This window comes from Panthera leo, chromosome C2 (assembly GCF_018350215.1).
Source record: "Panthera leo isolate Ple1 chromosome C2, P.leo_Ple1_pat1.1, whole genome shotgun sequence".
NCBI lineage: Eukaryota > Metazoa > Chordata > Mammalia > Carnivora > Felidae > Panthera > Panthera leo.
The window spans coordinates 28,456,581-28,480,263 of NC_056687.1; positions in this window are offsets into that span (position 1 = coordinate 28,456,581).

Below are 23,683 nucleotides of genomic sequence, written 5' to 3' on the forward strand. Positions count from 1 at the left end.
TCCTTAATGAAATCATTCTACATTCTTTGAATACTTTGCATAGAGTTTTTTTTTTTTCTTTCTCTCTTCAATCTTATTATTGCCAGTAGTTTCATTTACATATATTGATTAAAAGTTTTACCCCTTAGTAACCTTAATTTGTAGGAAAAAGAGTAGACAATATGAACTGTCATAAATCAGCCTTCTGTCTTAGATTAGCAAGTTTATGAATACATCATTGCATCATTTCTAGAGGCATATGCTTCTTTTTTTTAAGTTTATTTATTTATTTGGAGAGAGAGCACATGCATGAGGGGAAGGGCAGAAAGAGAGGGAGAGAGAGAGAATCCCAAGTAGGCTTTGCACTGTCAGCACACACTCACAAACCTGGAGACCATGACCTGAGCTGAAATCACCAGTTGGACGCTTAACTGACTGAGCCACCCAGGTGCCCCATCTAGAGTCATAGCCTCCTGAGAGTAAAAATTTTTAATGTGGCCAAAAGAACATGTCTATTAACAGACCCAAGTCTCTCTCTTCTCTCTGTAAATATCAGAAGTTAAAAGTATATAAATTTAAACTAATGCTTAGTAATTAATGTCTCAGTATTCTATCTTATTTAGAAACGATATTCAATAAATATCAATAATTTAACTTAGTATAAATTTAAGGTTTCAAGTTACCAAAAAGATTTTGGAAACTACTTCTAAGCAGATAAACTATAAAACCTAATTATTGTTGAATTGTATTGACAGGATTGTCCGAACACTGACTCAGGTTGATTAAAATCAAATCTGTAAATTTTGTAATCTTAAACATCTAATACATGTTAAGTAAACACAAGCCTACTTGACTAGTAAATCAAGGCAGAATAAAAATTGTATTTCTGCATATATTTAGTGCTAACAGTTCTGAAGGTAAGCAATTTTTACTAAGTTGATGTTACCAAACTGTTCTTATTTTTAAAAATTTCCTAAACTCTGTGACTTTGAAAAAACATTTGGGTTAGCTACCATATTGTTGAGAGTTTTAGGAATATTTAATTTATCAGCACTTTTTTTTTTTTTTTTTTTTTTTTTTTAAGTAGGCAGGGAGGGATCGAGAGAAGAAATTCTTTGTGTTGGGCATCTACAGTTTGATTGAGACCTAATTGAGAAGAAGGCTCAGAGGAGCCTGATTGAAAAAGCTGAGGCTTGGGGCAATTGCTATTCAAATTTTCCTTTCTCCTTAGTATAGGATAGTCCTTTTCTTAAGGTCCTGGCTTTTTACACCATCTACAAGTATCTTGAAATGAATGGGGAAGGCCTTGTGGTTGATAAGAAAAATGAGTGGGCTTTGTTACTCCTAGAGTTATATTTCTGTTTCTGCAAAGGCTCGATTTATATGATAAAGATTATTGATTTTAATTCCTCACTTTTATTGCTTTCTTGCGAGCTACTTCCAAAGAAATGGTTGGCAGCCTCAGCAGTAACGCTAGGGCTGACCTGTCTGTCCAACATTATTTTGATTCTTACAATATGTTTTTTACATCAGGAAGAAGATTTCCAACTAAGTCAGAAATCAAAAGATTCCTATGTTCTGCGGTCCTGGATTTAGAGTTGTCTGCCTTCGGAATATTTGTATAAGTTGTTCAAGAAAGGCTTTAGAACATATTTTCTCATATTTTCTCCTTCTGAGTATAGAGCTCCACTTTAGTCCAATTAACATTTGGAGAGAAAACTTATAAAATAGCTCCTATAAAACCCTGAATATTGCCCGTAACTAAGCCAACATTGATTTACCAAAGGGTCTAGAAGAGGGTTGTGACTATTTGTTATCCTGGTGAGGAGGATTTTTTCTGGTTTGTTGCATAACTACACTAAAACTGTGGGTGGGAGGGTTTATGGTCGGTTTGGATTTAAATTTTTGTTCTGAATCTGAATTCTGCTCTTTAATTTTGTCAGGAAGATATTTCAGGCCAGCCATGATACGTTTGTCCTTCTTTCAATTTGATCTTCTCATAGGTGCCAGTAGCACATTGGTGTAGGATGAGAACTCTCTGCCCTTTAAAAATCTTGTTAAATATAAAAGTTTCTCCGAATCAAAGGATATGTTATCTGGCCATTGATGACTAGGGTCTCCAAAGTTATAACTGTTCCAAAATGTAACTCAAACCAGTAAGACTTACAGCTTAACTATGGACACAAGACACACCCCCCAAAAGGATGCAGAAGGTACAATCACCATGATCCAAAGTCACTCCCAAAGATAACCAAAGACCAAGAAAGAGACTTAGATGACCTTGAGAGTTGGCAGTGGTCTGTAGTTCACCAATTGCAAATGAGATGCCCAGGCTACCCACATTTCTGTCTAACCAACTACAAATTCTTAGGGCCTCCCGATCTCTGTGAACACAGACCCAGCATACAGAAAATCACAGAGAGAATGCTGTCATTAAAGAATGCTCTCAAGGGATCAAAGCCACGCCATCAGGACACAAAATAAGACAGGCCACAATAGCTACATGTGGGAGGAAAAGGATCTATAACAAGAGTACTCAAACCAGGAGTCAAAAATACCCGAAGTACTAGTTCCTTCAAGTGTTTTCTCCTGCTCATCTACATCCTGGAAAGAAAGATCAGGGAGAGGTTCTTATTGCCCTAGCCCAACTAGACCCTTAGCAGAGTTCCGGGAGTTTGACTCTTCAGGAAATTTCCCTTTTCCAACTTAGAGATCCCAAGGTCTCAGCTGCAGCCTCCAGAGTGACTGATAAATCCTGGTCATTCCATCCTCCTCATCAAACTGTCAGGGAGGAAACACTTTTCCTTTACCCGCTTAGATTAAGGAACTGTGTGCCTCAAATTAACCTGACAAAAGACAGATTAGCAAGAGAAAAAAAAAGTTTATTTGTAATGATGAGGGAGCACACAAAACAAGTGGTTCGCTAAATGGCTAAAGTTAGTGGTTTATATATCTAAATCAAAAGGTGGAAGGGAGGAGAGAGAAAAGGGTTCTGGGATGAACAAATGAGTTTCTTTAGGAAAAGCAAATGGGTTCTTAGAGGAACACACAGGAGACAAGAAAGCTTGTGGTAATGTTTGCTCCTGTAGGTGCAAGTGGTCTTTTTTCATCATCTTCATGGCCATAAAACTCCTGGAGAAAGGATTTTATGATCGTTAAATTTTGGGGGGAGGCTCTGCCTTTAGGCAGATAAGAGGACTTCAGAACAAGATCCTTCACAGTGCTATACTCTAGATTTCTACCACAATCCCCTTACAGCTACTCTCCACCTTAACTTCCATGATTGTCCTGTTCTGTAATGCAAGACATAATTCCCTAAAGCCTCATACAAAATGACAGTGAGGCCTGATGTATTAAATATAGCATATACTGTGTATATTTTATTTATTTATTTATTTATTTATTTATTTATTTATTTATTTTACTGTGTATATTTTAAACCACTGGATAGTTGAACTAGATTTTTCAGTTATATATATATATATATATATATATATATATATGAAGTTTATATATAAACTTTAGTTGAACTAGATAGTTGAACTAGATTTTTCAGTTTTATATATATATATATATATATATATATATATATATATATATATAAAGTTATAAAGTTTATTTTGAGACAGAGCGCACGGGTGTGTGCAAGTGTGTGTGCGTGCTCGCCCGCGAGTGGGGGAGGGATAGAGAAAGAGGGAGAGAGAGAATCCCAAGCAGGTTCTGTGTGGTCACTGCAGAGCCCAGTTAAGACCATGCATGAGATCATGACCTGAGCTGGAATCAAGAGTTGGACACGTGACCGACTGAGCCTCACAGGCATCCTTATATACTTATTTTTTAAATGATCATGTGCTGTAGGGAATACATGAAAGACACCAGAAACCCTGACTTACTTTCCAATGTCTCATAAAGTTGTTCAATATGAAGTTTATTCCTTGAACCGTGTTTTTTTTTTCTTATGTAAAGTGAGGATAGTAATATCATTCTTATAGGACTGATAAAAGATAATGAGATAAAGAAGGATGGAAGAGCTTGGTAGACAGTAGGCATTCAATGCATTTGTGTTGAATCTAGATATAGTTGAACCCAACTTCTTATCATGGCCACAAAATAAGACATTATGTTTTGTCTCTGTTTCCATTCAGTGGCTTGTCTTACTTTTAACACAGTTTTAATTATAGCAAAGATATAATAGTGTATTCCTATTTTTTCAGTTATTGTTATTTGATATATGTTTACACTACATTAGTACTATGTTATCCCTTTTAAGGTCATTATGCTATGTTGTCACTAAAACTCAGTCAAGTGGAATCACACAGTCATTCGCAAGTGCTGGTTATTTGTTTGGCAAGGTGGAAGCTTATACTTTTAGATCATAAATTAATGACTAAGTTAATCTCCCTTTTTTAATTAAGAAAAGTCAACTAAGCATAAATGTTGATTAAAAAGACAATGGTACTGAAGGCAGCATATAGATAATATATGTTACACAAATTACTTAGCCTGTGTCTTTCCATGAAGAGTAAAGAGGGAATGAAGGTGATTGTCTGAAATACATGAGCATAAAGTCTAACAAAACAATGTTTACCTCAACCATATCTATGACTTTTTGCAGGAATTATCTGTTTAATTATTTCAATAATCCACTTAGCTTCTTAAAATTTTATCTAAACCCTCTTTGTTTAGTTACTAAAAAATCATGATTTTTCCCTTCACTGTTTTATACATGTAAATATTGAGAAGATAAATAATAAAGAGTGACTACTAAGCTCCTTATAGGAGGTACTGAGAATAAAGGCAAAATACAAAAATAAAATTTCAAACTGTTCACATTATTTTGGGTGGAATTTTTTTTCTTTTTCTTGTTCTTGCTCAATATTTCTTAGTCTTGAGGTAAACTTTAGGGAATAAGTATCCTAAATGATTTCTATAGGGTATAAATTCATCTGCTATTCCTTCATGTAAGTTATTTATTTTTAGAGAAAAATTGATTTTGAAGTTGAGACTTTATCAGGCCAAAAGGCAGCTAAAATCCAGCCATGAAACTGCTATCTCTCATTTGCACTATCAGTTTGAATTCAGGTATCTGTGAAACTCTCGAATTTTTGGTTTTTCCCTCATTTTCCAGCTGGCCTTATGGTCAAAGAAGAAAGGGGTATAATGTTTGTTGTCTAAATACCAAACATTAATTGAATCATTTAATGGGTACAGATACTAAAGAAAAAGAATAAAACAAAGGCATTTCATTCCTCACGAAGAATAAAATAGCTTGCACTCCATTCATTTGGTATTCAACCTCCTTTGGCACGCACTCTTTTCTTCTTGCTTTCACTGTTCATATTCCAAAATCTAAAGGCATTTATCAGATTGCCTTTGGAGACTGCCTGTGAGGATAGGGATTTGCAATCACTTTCAAAGATCACAGCATCTTGTTATAGAAAACATTCATACTATTATGAAAAGAAGTAGTCTATACTAAAAATATACAAGTGTCACTTCAAATCTAAGCTCTTAAATAAGAAGGAGGATATCTGGTCATGCTTCTGCTCCCTCAACTCTCACAGTCTGGAAACTTGCAGAAATTTCTCTTAGCAAGTAACCAACAACTAACTACACAGTATAATAAAACCTCAGGAACGTACCCTGCATTGATTAAAAAATGTAAAACAACAAAGAGCTGAAGTCTAGTTTACAGTCATCAATTTTGCAATACACACTTGTGAGAGTTTAGAAAGTATAAGTAAGGGTTAAGTGCACAATATCTTCAGAGGACCTTTGTAAAATTTTTAAGAATATGAAATAGTATACAACATTCTAAAGGATTTATCATTCTGACCTGTTCATGACTTGGGATAGGTATCTCCTCCAACTCAGTCTTGATCAGTTCATATCATGAAGGATTTTATTACACATTCTATCTTCTGCTATGGGGTGCTCTTTCCCCAGATATTCCTGTGACTTAATTCTTTATTTTCCTTTAAGTCTTCACACAAATATCACCTAGATAAAATAGCATCTCTGCTGTCTCCAGGGCACATTCTAGCTCTCGCCCTGTCTTTTTTTTTTTTTTTTTTCTTCTTAGCTCTTGTCACCAATTTGACATACTGTGCATTTTTTTTTTTTTTTTTTTATTGCTTCTCACCTTCCACTAAAATGTAAACGTTATGAGAGCAGAGACATTACTGGTTTTGTTCGTTCTTTGTTCTCACGGCCTACAGTAGCTCCTGGCACATAGAAAGTACACAATAAATATTTGTGGAATAAAGGAACAAATGGACTTGTTTGCTTGACTCCGATGCAGAAAAATAGACTAAGGAAAAGACACCGATTGATAAATAACTGATAGAATATTAACACAGAGAAAAGACCCTTTCTATTTGTGCCTGATGTTCTCAAATCTATTTGTTATTTGTTTTTTGCTGGGCTTGAAATGTAGGCATTCAGCCAGGAGCCTGCATGCTGACTAATGAGAAAGAGATACAGATCTAGCCCAGCAATATTCATACATTCTATATGCATTCATTTTTCTCTAGTGACATTTTAATATATTTTGGTGAAGATATTCCTAAGATAATGAAGATATGTCGAGTGAGCATTGAAAGTGATGAGTCTTTTTTTCCATTATCAAAGACAAATACAGGTGTGTAATATATGCAGAGCATTGAAAGTAGGGAAAGAAAATGAGAGAATCCCAAGTAATGAAAAGAAATTAAAGCTCTCCAGTAATGAAAAGGAAGGCCAAACTGAAAACATAAATCTCTAGACTCAGCAACGATTTATGCTGATGTAGAGTGAGTGGACCAATGGCTTTCATGATGTGATTCATTTTGAAAAAAATGTCATTTCCACTGCCAAGTAGAGTTCATGGTTTAGTGAAAATTTCATCTTCAGTCTAATCACACGAGCCAAATTCTGGCTCTATTAATTCTAATATGAGGAATGAACTAATTCCTGAGCTTGTTTGTGAGATTCTAGGAATAATATCAAGGAGGGATGATCACAGCTAAGGTGAGATCTTGGTATATTTACATCAGTCCTTATGCTACACACTGAAACTTCTGTGTAATATGACATTAATAGAAGAAAAATCATTTAATTCAAGCCTGCTTTAGACTTCTTCAAAAAGACTCAGAAAAATATCAACTCACTTATAATGCAGTCCTGATGGTACAACCATAGGGTATGTGATCATGAATATGTCACCAGAGATTCATAGAATTACAAGGCAGGGGAGAATGCAGACAGGTCATTTTCAAACCAGACCACATCTGAATCAATCCAGAGATATTTCACAAGGTTTGGAGATTGGGTTTTAAAGAACCACTATCGCTGATCAACTTTTTTTTTAAATTGATAACATTGCAGTAAATTAAATTAGGACATCTCTAATACTGGATATGTAATAGCGAAATTAGTGCAAGTAGTTCACACAGTTTGTACCAAGAGACGATTAAAATGATGGGACACCTGGGTGGCTCAATCAATTGTCCTACTCTTGATTTTGGCTTAGGTCATCATTTCACAGTTCAGGGGATCAAACCCCAAACTGAGCTCTGCACTGACAGTGTACAGCCTTCTGGGGATTCTCTCTCTCCCTCTCTCTCTAACCCTCCCCTGCTTGTATGCTCTCTCTCTCTCTCTCTCTCTCAAAATAAATAAATAAACATTTAAAAAAAATGAATCCAGCTATTTTATTGGGAGGATGGTCAATTTCTCTAGAAGATAAATTAGGTAGTAGTAGCTAATACAAATAATAGTCACACAGTGTAGGGCTTCCTACACTCGTCTGCTCTATATTGGGTGTCATGCACTATACCATGAAATTTGACTTCAGTATTTTTCCAAAAATTAAGGATTGGTTGTTTAATTCAGTCACTAATAAATTGATTTCCAATTCTTCTGGCTGGAGTAAGTAAATATTCATAGAAGTAGAGAAGAAAAAATGAGAGCCAAAGAGTAGATGTAAAGATAGATGCACAAGGCTGCATAATGTTGGTTGTTGTTGGGCTGAGGTTTAGATCAGGAACAGGACTGCTTAGTACTGTTCCAGATGACAACAACCACTTAAATGGTCTTTTGCTGAAAAATCATCTACTCTTTCATCTGCTGGAAGGGACGAAAACCCACAAAGTTGAGTCAGCAGATTTTTCAAAACTCTGGGTAAAGTTGTCATACTCGAGAGGAATATATTTTAACAACACTGTTAGAAATCATAATGTCACATTGTGACACAATCCTCAATGTGTATATCTTCCGATAAGTCTCTCAGTTATTATAGATTTTCCCAGTCATTGTTTGTTTGTTTACAGAAAACGGTACCCATCGACTTAGGAAGATATCCCTTGTTTCAAGTTTTGGCCAGTATTTCCATTTGCTCTAGTTTGAATTCTCTCAAAGTGGTTGGCTTCCAAAAACAAACGTAGAGTATGAAATAATAAATCAGAATCTAAAATACAATACATATTTGGAAAGCTTATTCTTCTATCTTATCAAATGAGTGGAACTTTTGCCAAGATAAATAGCCTATGTTTTCCAATATGACATTTAATCAATATAATATCCTTTCCTTTTGAAAGCTAAAATTAATTTAGCTATATTGTTATTTGAATGAAATATGCAGAATAGAAAACAAAATATAATTAGGCCTCAATAAACTTCCAACATGGCTTTCTCTAACAGTTGCATATGAAAAGAAAAAAAAAAAGCAATATAAAGGCTTGTTTTCCTGAAACACCATCTGTTATTTTTGTTTGAATTAAGCTCAGTGCTCAAAAGGTTATGGATACTGTGCAGTAATTAGCACCATTATGAGAAATGTTGTTACTTCTAAGTATTGGACCTCCACAATTATACACATATAGAATTCCAAAATGATCTCTTTCATCAGAGATGTGACTAAATTTCTCGCTTGCCCTGTAATATCAGCAATGTAATACTGGATTGTCAATTTGTGTGCTCTGAAATGCAAATAAAATTGGAGCTTGTTTTGCATATTTTCCATCTAATTGTTGTTTTCTTTATGTCATAGAGATAGAGACTTTGAAGAAAGTGGTCATGAAATTGCTATCAATTATCTATAAAGTATATTGATTTCTCTACTTTAGGGAAATTAGTTTTCTTATAACTAATAAGGGGAGGCCAACAAATTTCAAGTACTTTTATATATTGTGTAAATATCAGTAAATGTTTTGTACATTGTTTCCCCCTGTTCTTTGGGAACGGTGGTCCAGACATAGTTAATGGGTGGCACATGGTTATAGATATTTTACATGAAGGTTATATCTGTCCTTTAACTTACAGTTAAAATGACAAATCTCAGATTCATGTTTCTCAAGCATTGCTCTTGGAATGTTTTCAAAAATAATCTTGAATCAAACCAAGATAGAAAACTAAATGGTGTTTAAACACAGGCCTGACCTAGTCAAATCAAGGCTTTTACACCACCTATGAATTCCAAGAAAGTAAAAAGTAGTTGAAAATTCACAATGCTCTTTAGAGTCCAGCAGTAGTCTGGCCATAAGCTTCATCAGGGTCAGTGCCATGTCATTGCTTGCTATGGTCAGCGTCAGTGATTGCCATCTGATTAACTCATTTAACGGTGATCATAACTAACATTAAGTGTACACGTGGAATGTACTGAATGCTTTATGTAAATGAAGTCACTCAATTATGACAACAAATTCCTTATGGTGGGTACCATTATTATCTCCATTTCAACGGTGAGGAAAGGAAATAACACGTTCCGTTGTCCCAGGAAGCAAGTGGCAGATATGAATCGAGACAATCTGGCCTCAAGGTAAGTCTGTGCTCCTACAACCTACCCAAAGAAGCCAGCCAGCAGCTGAGGTTTGCTTTATGACTGTCTTAAAGGACAAACTTCATGAAGGAAGTCCAATGTGTAAATGAGGGCTCAGTCTCTACAATAATACTAGCAAGCCCTTAGACGACATTCGCTCTGTGCTGAGCACTTTATATCGACTTAATCTTCAAACACTCCTAAGCATTGTGGAAAGAGACACAAAGACACCCCTAAGCATTGTGGAAAGAGACACAAAGAGATGGAGAGCTTGCCTAGGACTGCGCCATAGTGGCAGAGACAGGCTTTGAGTTCAGGCTGTCTGACTACACTCTATACAGCCTCTACTCTTATGGGATATGGTATCATATCTTGGACATTTAAGACCTTAAGTATAATGGGAGAAATGCCGTTTATGGGAGCCAAATTAAGAAGAAAGAGAAAGGAACTTATGAAGTGCCTTTCAAAAATTAAAATTCAAGACAATAGGAAGAAATATATTTAAAAAATCAATGACAGTAATACGTGGACACTCTACAATTTAATCTACAATTATCTTCCTGTCTCAGTACTTGTTATAGGTTGAAATGTGTCTCACACAAATTCATATGTTGAAGGCCTAACCCTGAGTACATCAGAATGTGACCTTGTTTGGAGATAAGGTCTTTACCAAGGTAATTAAAGTAAGGTGAGCTTATTAGGGTGGGCTGTAATCCAGGTTGACTGTTGTACTTTAAAGATGAGGAAATTTGGACACAGACACATGCTGAGGGAAGATGATCTAAAGAGATTTAGAGAGGGGCAACTGGGTGGCTCAGTGGGTTAAGTGTCTGACTTAATTTTGGCTCAGGTTAAGAGCTCACAGTTTATGCAATTGAGCCCCTCGTTGGGCTTTGTGCTGACGGTGTAGAGTCAGCTTGGGATTTTCTCTCTCTCTCCCTCTCTCTCTGCACTCTCTCTTTCTCAAAATAAATAAATGAAAAAAAGGGGGGAGAGATCTAGAAAGAAGACGGCCATTTACAATACAAAGAAAGAGGCGTGAAACCCAGCTTTCCCACAAAGCTCTCAGAAGGAACTACCCTTGCTGATAATGTTGTTTCAGATTTTTAGCCCCCAGAACTATGAGACAATAGATGTTTATTGTTTAAGCCACCCATCTTGTGGTACTTTGTTATAACAACCCTAACAAACTGGTACGGTACTCTTAGATTAAAATTAGCAGAAAACCATTTCGAACAGCTTAGCCAAAAGACAGAATTTCAGGAAGGATACTGGGACCTCTCATGGAATCCAGGAAAGTCTGGACAGCCAGCCTGCCGCTTACAGAGACTGGAGGGCACCAGGAGGTCAGGCAGTATCTCTAAGTCTCATTCTCTCTGCCTCACAGGCTACATCATCTCTAATTCTTCTCTTTTTTTTCACTTTTCCACACGACTGTACTAACAAATACTTCCTAATAATTTAAATCTCCATTCTGAACCCATAGGAGAGAGAATCTGATAGGCTTGACATGAGTAAAGTGTTTATCCCTATTTCAATCAGCTATAGCCAGAGTGGCAGGGCCATGTGGGGTAAATATGGCTTTTGGGAGCAGGGCCACATTATGACTTTTATGGGGCCCAGGCACTTTTGTCTTCATGGGTGGGCCCTATCATCCCTAAAAGAATTATTAAAAAATTATGTTTTATGATCATATTGACATAAAGATTATTATATATTAAAACATTTTCCTTGACATGCAGTTTACATCCAATAAAGTGTGCCTACTGTGCCTAATATGGCTTTTTTTTGATGAAATGGACTTTTTAGAGAGAGAGGAAAACTATACGGATATGTATATATTCCTATTTAGCTAGGCTTTCCAAAGCCTTTCCCATCACTTTTTCAGTGAGACACTTGTAACTTGTGGTGTTGATGATAATACAACCAATGTTAATGCTGGAAAGCATATTTTCCTTATATGTTCCTCTATGTAAATGCCTTCCAGATTTATAACTGAAAGTTTTTGACTTCCAGCTCCTGATTCCCATATTGTCTCAAGGATGTAGAATAATCTGGATGCTTATGATAGAAAAGACCTGGGGTAAATTATTTAAGCTCTTGGACACAGCTGAGTATTTTCAAATCCCTTCTCCAATACACAGGGTTATATTTTATTAGCTATATCCATGATAACAATTCACTGAAGCATATGCCATTAGTCCATCTTTCATAAGTAAAATAAATCAAGAAGTCCACTTATTCACTAGGAAATACATATATCTTGCCTTTAAGATGACATTTAATTATGGGTCAAATTGAACAACTGTAGAGGTCTATTTTCCGTGCTACAGGCATGAAGGGGCTTCTAAAACTTATTCAACTTCTCCAACTATTATGTGCCACTTTTGAGTCCTTTCATTTGTGCTAGCTATCATGATAGCAATGCAATAACAAAGGCAGGATGATAAGTGTGCAATTATTTTCTGAGTTTCAAATCTAATAGGTTGGACACATGACTTAGTTGAATATAAGCATTACACCTAAGTGACTATTTCAAGTGGGACTACCATCATATGACTTGAAATATCCAGAGAAGCCCATCTTTGGGGAAAACAGTCACAGCTCTTACACAGTTGTGGGTTACAGAAGTAGGGGTAGTTTCACAGAAATTGGGTGGCTTATTCTGAGAAATCAAATTAAAGTAAGGTTCTGAAGAATCCAAATTGAGCTATACACTGGAGCTGTTGCAGATGTTAGTAGGTATTGTTACTCAGTGTCATTTTAGGCTGCGTATACAATGTGCATTGCATTCACCTTGAGACTGCCAACTTTGAGAGTGAAGGATCACCCTCTCCAATAATAAAATAAGTATGAAAAGGTGGAGCAGAATTACCATTGGACTATTGGCTATTCAGTCTCGAAACATGATAAATTACGGTGGTTAATTTTATGTGTTAATTTGACTGGGCCACAGTCTTCTCAGATACTTGTTTAAACATTATTCTGGGTGTTTTTGAATGAGAGTAATATTTGAATTGGTATACTGAGTAAAGTAGATTGTCCTGCTTAATGTGGATGGACTTCATCCAATCAGTTGAAAGCCTGAATCAAACAAAAAGGCCAACCTTCCCTTATGCCTGCCTGTTTTGTGCTGGGACATCAGCCTTTCTTTGGCCTTCAACTTCAACTAAAACATTGGCTTTTCTTGGGTCTTGAGCTTGCCAGGTTTCAGACTGGAACTGAACCGTCAACTATACCATCGGCTGTCCTGGGTCTCTAGCTTGCCAACTGGGGATGTTAGGACTTAACTTCTCTAATCACAATAACCAATTCTTTATAATAAACCTCTTTACACATAGATAAGATATATGTCTGTCTGTCTATCTTTCTGTCTGTGTATCTATCTGTATCCTATTTGTTCTGCTTCTCTGGAGACCCCTAATACAATGAGCACATTTTAAGGAAGGCCCAGTGTAAATTCCTGCCTTGCAACCTACCAAATATTTACTTTTTATAATTTGGCCAAGGTGAAACTAGCGCATTGTAGGCTCTCAAAAGGATTTACTATAAGGAAAAAACAATGAAATAGTAGTTATGATACTCATGATCAAACATTATTTCAGAACAGAAGCTTTTGTTTCAATCTAGTCATCCCATTTTGAAACTGGACTAGATTAAAGCTTTCAAACTAGTGAGCTGTAGCACATTTCTGCATAGTTAGTGGGGTACCTTGAAAAGTTGAAACTTTGGGCAGTTGAAAGCAAGTGGAGAAGAGGAGTTAGAGATGGGGCACCTACTCTGAAACCCTCCTCCAGAAGCAGCGTGGTCCTTTGCCCACCGGAAGTGGCGCCACTGAGTGGCGTTGTAGCTCATGGAGATGAGATCTACCCATTAGCCAAGGTGAAACTGTTAAGCAAGCTGAATAAGTGGGAGGCCGGCAATGCCCTAGCAGCTAAGGTGTCATGGCACCACGTGTATAAGGACAGCAACTGGATCTTCCTGGGACGGCTTCTGCATGAACTGACCAGAGGAGACCTCCTCTGTGTGTTTTCCCAGGACAGTGAGATTGTTAACATTAATCTCATGCTAGACAGAAAGACAGACAAGTTTAAAGCTTAAAGTTCTGTTTTATCTGCTATGAAGACTAGCAGAGTACAGTTTTGGCCGTTGACAATGTTAATGGACACAAGTGCACCAAGTGTCTTGTTGCCCCTGCTTCGGGCCTCAGGGGGTGTGAGTGGCACAATCACAGGGCTCTGGGAGAGGGGCTATGGGGACCAGACTCCCTTACTGGGTACATCTGAAAGCTCTTGTGAGGAAAAACTCTCAGAACAGCACAAACTAGAAAAGCAAAAAAGAAATAAGACCAAAAAAAAAAGACTGCTATACGACTTAAAGACGAATAGGGACAGACTGACCAGCCATCATCCCTGCCAGCAAGAGGCCAGTGTCCAGATTAAAATGGAGAATAACATCCCAGGCTTCTTCTTAAACATATTAAAGTGACAATCCAGTGAAGAAATGGGCAAAAGACATGAATAGACACTTCTCCAAAGAAGATATCCACATGGACAACCGACACATGAAAAAATGTTCAATATCACTCATCATCAGGGGAATACAAGTCAAAACAATAATGAGATACTACCTCACACCTGTAAGAATGACTAACATTAACAACTCAGGCAACAACAGATTTTGGTGAGGATGTGGATAAAGAGGATCTCTTTTGCACTGCTGGTGGAAATGCAAACTGGTGCAGCCACTCTGGGAAACATTATGGAGTTTCCTCAAAAAATTAAAAATGGCCTACCCTACAACCCAGCAATCGCACTACTAGGTATTTATCCAAGGGATACAGGTGTGCTGTTTCGAAGGGGCACATGCACCCCAATGTTTATAGCAGCACTATTGACAATAGTGAAAGTCTTGGGAAAGAGCCCAAATGTCCATTGACAGATGAATGGATAAAGAATATGTGGGATATATATACAATAGAGTATTACTCGGCAATCAAAAAGAATGAAATCTTGCCATTTGCAACTACGTGGATGGAACTAGAGGGTATTATGCTACACGAAATTAGTGAGAGAAAGACAAATACCATATGACTTCACTCATACGAGGAATTTAAGATACAAAACAAGTGAACATAGGGAAGAGAAGCAAAAATAATATAAAAACAGGGAGGGGGCAAAACATAAGAGACTCTTAAATATGAAGAACAAACAGTGGGTCGTTGAAGGGGTTGTGGGAGGGGGGATGGTCTAAATGGGTAAGGGGCATTAAGGAATATACTCCTGAAATTATTGTTGCACTATATGCTAACTAACTTGGATGTAAATTAAAAAATAATAATAATAAATTAAAACAAACAAACAAACAAACAAACAAAAAATAAAGTGAAGTTAGGGGCTAGGGAAGACCAAAAGCCTCAGCCCAGATGCCCTGAGGCTGGGGACAGCTTGCAGCAGGGTGCCGAGTGGGGGCTGAGGAAGGGGAATTCAGGTTCTGAGCCCAGCCCTTCCTCAAAAGCTGGAGAAGGAAAAAGAGAGCCCATTAGGGAAAGAAATGGAAACTCAGTCACATTTTAGGTGATAAAAGACACAGCCACAGACATTCTCCAATCCCAAGGACCACAGGTGGGACCAAGATCTGCTCAGATCCTCATATTTTGAAATGAAATGTGATATTTAAAATACTATGGAACTTTTTATTAACTTGATAATTCCTGTAAATAAAGTAACAGATAATTTCCTTAAGGTTTGAACACTTTTTTTTCCCTGCAACCATTTAGAAATCTACAACAGTTGTGAAATTACCTTAACTGGATTTCGGTGGCTTCTTTTGTAAGCTCTTCGGGATTTTGATGCCTAAGATCTTAAGAGTAGTGCCCTATAGTTTTTCACCATGTGGTATCTACCTCCCATGGTATCCTACCTAAATATTACCATTCTCTACAGAACAGGATCTGCAAAAGGTATTGGCAAATAACTAGAAAACTAGATAACCTCTATAGTCTTATATAAATAACTAGATAACCTCTATAGTCTTTTATAGTTTTGAGCTTCTCAGGCTACCATGGGAGAAATTCAGCTAGCATAGAGGGGATTTACTGCTATCGTGTATTTTTTCTAACAAGCAGTAAAAAAAATATTCAAAATATTTAGGTTCCTGCTCCTATATGAGTTTATGTTTTTTGTTTGTTTATTGAGAGCGTGACGGGGGAGGGCAGAGGGAGAGGGAGAGAGGGAGAGAGAGAATCCAGCATGGAGCCCGATCTGGGGCTCGATCTCACCACCGTAAGGTCATGACTTGAGCCAAAATCAAGAGTTAGTCATTTAACCGACTGAAACACCCAGGTGCTCCATGATTTTATGTTTTTAATAGTAATAGAAATTGTTTTCTCCCCATTATAACTTTAGCTAATAATAAAGGGCAAAGAATATTCTTATGGAAAGCAGTATTAGTTGAGATACATAACTAATCATACATGCATAACGTATCTGTTAGCACATTCTTGCTATCTCTACTTTGTATATATACATGTGTGTATATATATATGTACATATATATACACACATGCATCTATACATCTATATATATGTAAAATTCAAGAAAGCATGCTATTTTATTCTGTCTCACAAGAAGTTATTTTATTTGCTAGAGAGCTTGGGATATGTAAAATGATATGGCATAATTGGAAATGCAAAATGTTTCCCAGATTCTGTTAGTATTTGATGTTTGATTGATGAGCATTTCATTCCCATTTGCAATTTCATATTCTGCATATGGACAGAATTGTGTATATGAACTCGCAGAGGTTGCTACTTAGGGTGGAAACCTTAAGCTAACCTTTTGGAAATTGCCTGTGCATTTTAAATAAGAAAAAAAAATTCCAAGATTCTAATATCTTGAATGATTTTTGAATACTGTAACTTTGGGCCAATCGTTCCTTATACAGGTATACCTTATTGTACTTCATCCTGTATTTTTTGCAGATCGGAGGTTTGTGACAACCCTGTATTGAGCAAGTCTGTCAGGACCGTTTTTCCAATAGCATTTTCTCCCTTTGTGTCTCTGTGTCAAATTTGGTAATTCTCGCAATATTTTCCACTTTTTCTTTATTATTATATTTTTTATGGTGATCTGTGACAATGATTACAACTCACTGAAAGCTCAGATGATGGTTAGCATGTTCAACAATATGTACATTCTTTGACATAATGCTATTGTATATGTAATAGACTACAGTATAGGGTAAACTAACTTTTTTTTCCATTCTAATTTTTAAATTTTTTTTAAAAAAATTTACATCCAAATTAGTTAGCATATAGTGTAACAATGATTTCAGGAGTAGATTCCTTAGTGCCCCTTATGCATTCAGCCCATCTCCCCTCCCATACCCCTCCAGTAACCCTCTGTTTGTTCTCCATATTTAAGAGTCTCTTCTGTTTTGTTCCCCTCCTTGTTTTTATATTATTTTTGTTTCCCTTCCCTTATGTTCATCTGTTTTGTCTCTTAAAGTCCTCATATGAGTGAAGTCATATGATACTTGTTTTTCTCTAATTTCGCTTAACATAATACCCTCCAGTTTCATCCACATAGTTGCAAATGGCAAGATTTCATTCTTTCTGATTGCTGAGTAATACTCCACTGTATATATATACCACATCTTCTTTATCCATTCATCCATCGATAGACATTTGGGCTCTTTCTATACTTTGGGTATTGTCAATAGTGCTGCTATAAACATCGGCGTGCATATGTCCCTTTGAAACAGCACACTTTTGCTGGGTCGTAGGGTAGTTCTAGTTTTAATTTTTTGAGGAACCTCCATGCTATTTTCCAGAGTGGCTGCACCAGCTTGCATTCCCACCAACAATGCAAAAGAGATCCTCTTTCTCCGCAGCCTCGCCAACATCTGTTGTTGCCTGAGTTGTTACTGTTAGCCATTCTGACAGGTGTAAGGTGGTATCTCATGGTGGTTTTGATTTGTATTTCCCTGATGATGAGTGATGTTGAGCATTTTTTCATGTGTCAGTTGGCCATCTGGATGTCTTCTTTGGAGAAGTGTCTATTCATGTCTTTTGCCCATTTCTTCACTGGATTATTTGTTTTTTGGGTGTTGAATTTCATACGTTCTTTATAGATTTTGGATACTAACCCCTTATCTGATATGTCGTTTGCAAATATCCTCTCCCATTCTGTCAGTTGCCTTTTCGTTTTGCTGATTGTTTCTTTCAACTTTTATATGCACTGGGCAGCCAAAGAATTCATTGGACTTGCTTTATCACAATGTTTGCTTTCTTGCAGCGTTCTGGAACCATACCCACAACATCTCTGAGTTATGCCTGTACAAGAAATATATTCGGCCTAAAATTTTTCTTTAAAAAACTTAATAATTTTGCACTGCTCTATGCAGAAGTTACCCGTACTATAAGTAATGACAGCATTGCTAATCAGTATTTACTCATCAATAGAACTTTGTATAGTAGACATTTACTGTGGATTTGAAAGATCTTTCCTTTTTAATTTTTTCTTAAAACTAACTCAAAATAGAAAGAAACGCTTTTAATCCATTTATCAGGACCAAACTGTTTTCATTTTTCCACACTTACTTCCAGACTTTGCCTACATATGTGCGTATTTTCCATAGTTGCAGGTCCTTTCTTCCTTCATTTACTTGTTTGTTCACTCATTCAAGAAATACTTAAGTTTCTACTAAATGCCAGGTGCTATAATATAATTGTGGATACAAAAGTGAATGGGACACAGTGCCTGGCCAGAGGAGGTCAGAATACGGTGGACGAGATGCATATGCAGAGAGTAAAAGCAGACCTGGTGCTAGAACCACACTGGTTCAAGGTGCTGGAACTGTAAAAGGGGACACAGGCAAGGGAGCGGGGCAAATGAAGTGAGAAAAGACCTCGTGGGCAGAGATTCCAGGATGTGCAGAATCCAGAGAAGTTGGAAGTAGTTCAGTGTAAATGGGACCACAGGATCTTGCACATGATCGTGAGAAATGAAGCTGTTGAAAAAAAGGTGCAGGAAAGTTCTCACACGCTATACAAGCTATTTGAGCTTATCTTACTTTGAAGGAGTCAGAGATTTTAAAGAGAAAGTAACATGATGAGAAATAGATTTCTGAAAAAAGCACATGGTGGGAAGGTGCAGGATGAATTAGGCTGGGATGGGGAGCTGGAAGCAGAAAGAAGAGTAGGAAGGCAATCCTGTGATTTAAGGAAGAGATCGTGAGGGTGTGAGCTGAGGCAGTGTGATGCAGGAGAGAGAGAGGAATTCAGGATTTCCGCACACGTTAGGAGATAATTTTATGAGGCAGGGGAAGACCCTCAAATTTCTGACTAGAGAATACAAGAAGAGGAGCAAATATCTGTGATATAAGAGCAGAGTATCCATGGTCGGGAGGGGGTGGGGGAATGTTAGGTGATGACAGAGAAGGTGAAGTTCATTTTGCTTCTTGTTGAAGTCAACCCAGATAATGGGTTGACAGTGGCACAGGCTTGATTGGAAATGATTGGTGACCAGAGTGTGAGCAATTCACAAGAAAGTTGAGGGAGGACACCAGGTAGCACTAAGAGGTAAACAAATATAAACGACAACTTTACATATTGTCTTTTGCTTGTTATAGGCTTCTATAATGGTATAGTCCACCAAAGGCAACTTTCATAGCTACATAATATGCCATATAATGAACACAGAATAACTTAGCAAACATGTAAAAATATTTTTCCCCTAAAAGAGCTGTGCATTGAGTACATTTGTGCATAGGCTTTTTTTGGTGTGGTTGTTTTTTGTGTTATTTTTATAGGACAGATTCTCAGGAACTGCGTCACTGGGTCAAAGGATATGAGTGGTTTGGGCTTTTTGGTGGTTTTAGCCATTTATCATCATTTGTACATATGATGTTAGGGAATGGATTCGGGCATAAAGAATTTGACAGGTGAAATAAATGACAGAATGCTGAACTGAAATTCATAGCTTTGGTGAATATGCCTAGAAATACTACATCATTTGGTCTGAGGCTAATCATTTTTTGCACGTATTATCTATTCATAATAAATGCGGTTCTAGAGTTAGACTTCCACCAAAAGTCTTTTCTTGACTTTGTAATACTCCTGCTTGAGTGATATATTTATCTTGTTATTTAAAGTCCTAATAGAAGGAAGCAAAATACTTGTTTTATCAACATTAGGAAAACTAATCTTATTTTTTTTTAAGAATAATTTTTCTAAATTTCTTATTTGTTTATTTTGAGAGAGACAGAGACAGCATGAGCTGGGAAAGGGCAGAGAGAGAGGGAGAGAATCCCATCCAGGCTCTGCACTGCCAGCGCAGAGACCCATGAGGGTCTTGAACCCACGAACAGTAAGATCATGACCTGAGCTGAAACCAAGAGTCTGACACTTAACCGACAGAGCCATCCAGGTGCCCCAAACTAATTTTATTCTTAATTCTGTAAGGTGAGAGTAAAATTGAATGTATCATTTGAATCTTCATCTATGGAATCTTTCGTGGCTACCTAGGTCACCTCACGATAGAGCTGCTTCTGATTGGAAAAGCAAGCAGTTTATAGTTTTGATGTTTTGTATTTATATGGAGGAGTCCATTTATTGTCTAAAATGTGTAACATCCAATAATCATAGGTGGTAAATGGAAGACAATCCACAAGTTAAATAATGATATTTGTTATCAAAGACGATCACTTTTAGGAATAGATAATTTGGGGCAAATCTGTTACATAAAACGCAATAATTTGTGTTGCAATAATTAAGTTGCCTTGACAGGCCTATTGTTGATTTTACTGTCTTTTTGCCCCCTGTGTTTTTGCTTTTCATTTGTAAAAGAGGAAGATGACACATGATATGAGTTTGGCTCATGTGTCTGAATATGGCTCCACAGGGAAGGCTTGATACAGCTGAAGCTATTGCTTTTTAGAGACCTTTTATTTTGAGCAGCTGCCTTAACAGCCTTCATCTTTTTATATGAGCTGTATCTCTGCGATAGGAAGAGAAAGATATGACCGAGCAATACTTTTTGACTAAAACTTAAAATTACAAAATCAGAGGTGGATGTTCCTGAAGTTATATTTCTATAATATGTGACAGATACACAATTTTCTTATCCTAGTTTTAAAGCATTCCCTTAAGCCCTGGAGGTTTTTGTTTTGTCTCATTCACACAAATTCCTTGCCATAAACTATTGCATTTGGTTTAGTAGTTTGAGTCCTTATCCAGAAGGCATCTCAAAGGGCTCATCTACAAAAATAGGTTCCAGGGCCACTCATTCTGAGGAACAATTCAATACCTCCTTTCCTCTCCTGCCCCTATATGCACATGAAAAACCTCAGTTCGTCAGTTGTTAGTGTCCTTTAAAGAATGAGTTATGCTTGTTCTCTCATTGTGCTTAACCCGAGGACTAGGGTGGAGTCAACCACAGCTTCATTCGTGAGCTGTAGCATTTAACTCAATTTACTAGTCGCTTTCGTACATTCAAGAACTAATCCAAATTACCTTTTCATTTTAGTGAAGGAACTAGTCAGGGAAAACGCACTTTGATTTGTTGAGAGGCAGAAGTTCTCTCCTAAGTGACATCCCCCTTGGCCTTCTAAAGTCTAAATTGAACTGCAATATCTCTTTCGATACTTTGTTTCATTTGATTCTTTTACTCTTTAATTGAAAGCCACTTTGTAACTGCATAGAAGATAAAGATATACCCAGCTTAGGAGTGTGGTCTGCTGAATGGGTGAGGACTTCAGATTTCCCCTCATGAACATAAGTTTTGAAATAAGAGCATGCAATGGTTGTAATAATAGAAAAAAATAGAAGGGACATCTGGATGGCAACTCCAAATATATATTAATAATGCCCTAGAGTTCAACACAGAGGATAAGCAATATTTCAGAGACGCGGACTTTTTCTGGGGGCTTGTTCATTCCAGCGAGTTGGATTTAGAAGAGAGTAGGCCTAGAAAATTCTCCCCTGGCAAGGCTTGTCTTTGGGGTTGGCTTGAAGCCAGGTTTGTTGGTAGGAAAAGCTTGAATAACAGGATAAGTGTCAGAGGACCACTTCATATTTAAACTCAGAAAAGTTTAACATGTTTAAATAACCTTGAACATAGATGGACCTGTACAGGTAGCCAAATTGGAGGAATACGAGCACAGCATAGTCACAACAACATAGTTGATGTGACATTTTTATATTTTAAATAGGTATTTCTTAGGATTAATATTCTGTTTTGTTTGACTTAATATGTAATGACTAGCATTAAGAATAAAGGTCTTATACTTTTAAACCCCTTAATTGAATATTTTTATAGGAATGGGCATCACTTTGTCTTTAGCTGTTTTAGTTAGTGAGTAATGATTAGCAGACAGCATGATGAGTACCAAAAATAAAGCCTTCTCTGAAAATGCTAGGAATTTTTTGTGTAAAGTGTTCCCACATTTTTTATTGTAATTTTCTTTTCCACAATGTTTTTGAGACATTTCTGGCATGTTACTTTAGCTTCTTGTTTGATTTCTGTCAAACGGGATTTTTCAGTATTTGTGTTGCCAGTGAGAGGAAAAAGCAGATCATTATTAACATTAAAATGTAACTGAGATTTCAAAGGTGGAGGACATTATCTTTTCCTGTTTTTCTTTATGTTACAGCATTTGCAATGTACTGTTCTCAAAATAGTAAGGAACTTTCAGGAAATAAGTTTAGTTAGTTCTAGTTCACTAATTTCTCACATAAAACCAACAAAAAAGGTAGTGCCATCAGATTAAGCTATTAAACTATATTTACATAGTCTATATCTATTAACTATTAAGCTATACCATTACAACAATAACTACCCATGATATTGACTTACCAGAACTTATCCATTTTTATTCATACTGATCTTACTTTCAGGATAAAGGATTTTCTTCTTATTTCTATTGGTTATGAATGGAAGTCATCAATTTCTTTTTTCTGACTTTCATCTTAATGGTTTGAAATAAAGAGTCAGATGCATGGCTTTTCAATTTCTTTTACTACTTTATTTTATTACCTGGTTATTTTAAGGTCAGAAGATTTCCATTTCCAAAATACATAATAGAAATAATAAAGCAGTAAAATTTGGACTTAGATAATATGGACATTTTTCTTAAAAGTGTCAACATGATTTACAAATTATTAAAAAGGCAGTAAAATTTGAACTTACATAGCATAAACTTTACCTTAAACTGTCAGATACATGATTTTAATGCTATTTTATTAATATATCACTAATAACTATTTTTCTTATCAACAGAGAAAGTGAAGTAAAATCCAGTTACTCAAAAAATCATTAGATTTGGAAACACTAGGTATTCATGTGTTAATTTGGTTTCATTTATCTGAAGTCTATAGTTCTATATTATCTGATATCAAGTCTATATAATCAAATACCTGAAGGGAAAGTGAGGGTTTTTTTTTTTACTGAATCAAGCTCCAAACATTATTTTTATGTTAGTTACATGGAGAATTGACGAAAGTGGTTTCATTTAAAGGCCATCTGTAGGAGATAATTGCTTCAGTTTTCCATTTAGCTAGAATGATCCTGACCATAATGCCCTCTTCTGTTGAATTCTTCCTTAAAGTAGGATTCCAGAATTGCTACAAAATCTGAAAGAAACAGTGATCTTCATTTGGGTAACTCAGCATCCACACAGAAATCCTGTCATCATTCATTTGTAAAACAATAAGTCTACGTATCTAAAAGAGTTTTTCATAAGAAGAATGTCCCATAGAAAAAATAGTTCTCAGGGAAAAATAATTGGCCTTTCCCTTAGAGAAGATGCTATTAAATAGTGTGTTATGAGAATGGGTAACATTTTCCTGGTCTTTGTGATTTTTTCCAATATAAATTTTGGTTAGAGAAATCATTTCAAAATAGAAT